Here is a 2,520-nt window from a genome sequence, read left to right on the forward strand (position 1 = left end):
CTGCCCAACCCACCAAACTGCCTACCTGCCTGCCGCCTGACCTACCAATCTTAGTTCATGGGACTCACAAACTTGGGACTTGCCCACCTCTACAACTGTGTGAATCATGCCTTGATATTAACTTCTTTTGATATATACATATATAAGAGAACCCAGCCTAAGACAGAGACATACCAGGACCCCTGAACATTGAGAAGGGATTCCCAGTGGGCATTCTAAGGGACCTTGAGACATTAGAGAGGAGGGACCTTATGGGGAATGTTAGTGAAGACGCCCCCTCCCCCACATGAGGTGCTTCAGTGGTAGAAATCTAACCTTCCACGCAAGAGAACCATGTTCGATTCCCAATTACTGAAGCTCCAACACAGCCACCGCCCGTCTGTCAGTGGAGGTTCGTGTGTTGCTGTGAAGCTGAACAGTTTTCAGTGGAGCTTCCAGACAAAGGAAGATGAGGAAGAAAGACCTGGAAATCTACTCTTGAAAATCAGTGAAAAAGCCTATGGATCATAATGTCCCCCCAAATCCTCTGTTGGCCTTTGCCTGTAATGACAAAAATGACAAATATGATGGCAGTCTTTGAGGAGCAAAGTCTCTGAAATTCACAGTCTCCGAAACCCTAAGGAGCAATTCTACTTGACCTTACATAAAAGGGTTATAGTTACTATGAGTGGGAATCAGTCCCATGGCTTTGGACTTGGGTTGGGTTGCTCAGTCATTTATAGGGAAAGTGAAGGACAGGGCAACATTTGGTTCTTTTGTGCATGGGGTCACCAGGAGTAAAGGGCAGGTTCAAGGACACCTAACAACAACAACAATAGGACAGACCCCTGAAAGGCCTCATGACCCAACTGGTCATTCCCCATTTAAGCAATGAACCCCAAGACCATTATAACAGGAGGGGCTAATCCCCTAGAATCTGTGAATGAATATGTTTCCTCACATAACATCATGAATGTAATTGTGTCCTCAAAAAATATGTGTCGTAACTCCTAATCCCTCTGCTGCATTGTGTGCCTGTTCCAAAGAAAGGGGATCTAACACAATGCAGAAACCGTTGATCAAGATCATTAATATCACATGTAAGTACATTTTTGCTGAAAATAATGAAAAAAAATAAATGATTGCAGCAGTGCATCAACAGGGAGCTGCCAGAAATTCAAGACTGACTCAGATAAGGACATGGAATAAGGAACGTCAGCTGGATCTTGACTGAAAGCAGAGAATATCAGAAAGATGTTTACTTGTGTTTTATTGACTACAAAGGCATTTGACTATGTGGATCATGACAAACTACGGATATCATTGCAAAGAATAAATATTCCACAGCACTTAATTGTGCTCATGAAGAACCTGTTCCTAGACCAAGAAGCTGGATTACATGAAGAGGAAAGTGGTATCAGGATTGGAGGAAGAGTCATTAACATCCTCCGATATGCAGATGACACAACTTGCTTGCTGAAAGCAAAAAGGACTTGAAATACAGATGAAAATCAAAGGATACAGCCTTCAGTATGCATTACACCTCAATAGAAAGAAAATGAAAATCCTCACCACTGGACCAATAGATAAAATCATGATAAATGGAGAAAAGATTGAAGTTGTCAAAGACTTCATTTTATTTGGATCCACAATCTTCACTCATGGAAGCAGTATCAAGATATCAAACGACATATTGCATTAGGCAAATCTGCTACACAAGACCTTCTTAAAGTGTTGAAGAGCAAAGATGTCAGCTTGAGGACTAACGCGCACCTGACCCAAATCATGGTGTTTCCAATTGCCTCATATGCCAGTGAAAGTTGGACAATGAATAAGGAAGACCATAGAAGAACTGATGCACTTGAATTATGGTGTTGGTAAAGAATATTGAGAGTCCCATGGACTGCCAGAAGAATAAACAAATCTGTCTTAGAAGTACAGCCAGAATGTTCCTCAGAAGTGAGGGTGGTGAGACTTTGTCTGTCGTACTTTGGACATATTGCCTCTGGAGAAGGGTATCCTCACCTGGAATGGTGGAGAGTCAGCAAAAAAGAGGAAGACCCCCAACAAGATAGACTGACACAGTGACAGCAACAATGAACCCAACAAAACAACAGGATGGCCCAGGACTGGGCAGTATTTCATTCTGTTGTCCAGAGGGTTGCTAAGAGTCAGAACTGACTTGATGGCACCTAACAATAACAACACACTGCAGTATTGAAGGATTGTTGTTGTTGTTAAGTGCTGTTAAGTCATTTCTGACTTATAATGACCCTGTATAGAGTTTCTGAGAAACAGCTGGTGGGTTTGAACCACCGACCTTATGGTTAGCAGTCTAGTGCTTATCCTATAGTGCCACATCAGGACTCTGGGAAGTAGCATACGAAATTTATTTTCTCAGTAATTAAGTGGCTAGCCTATGGAATTCAGGGTATTTAACAAAAAGTCATTAAGCAAATAAGTTAGAAAGCAAAAAGTCATTAGGAAGACAAGAAAGAAGGAAAAGGTCAAAATGGATGTCAGAAGAGACACTGAAACTTG

The sequence above is a fragment of the Chrysochloris asiatica genome, unplaced genomic scaffold, assembly GCF_000296735.1.
Source record: "Chrysochloris asiatica unplaced genomic scaffold, ChrAsi1.0 scaffold00116, whole genome shotgun sequence".
NCBI lineage: Eukaryota > Metazoa > Chordata > Mammalia > Afrosoricida > Chrysochloridae > Chrysochloris > Chrysochloris asiatica.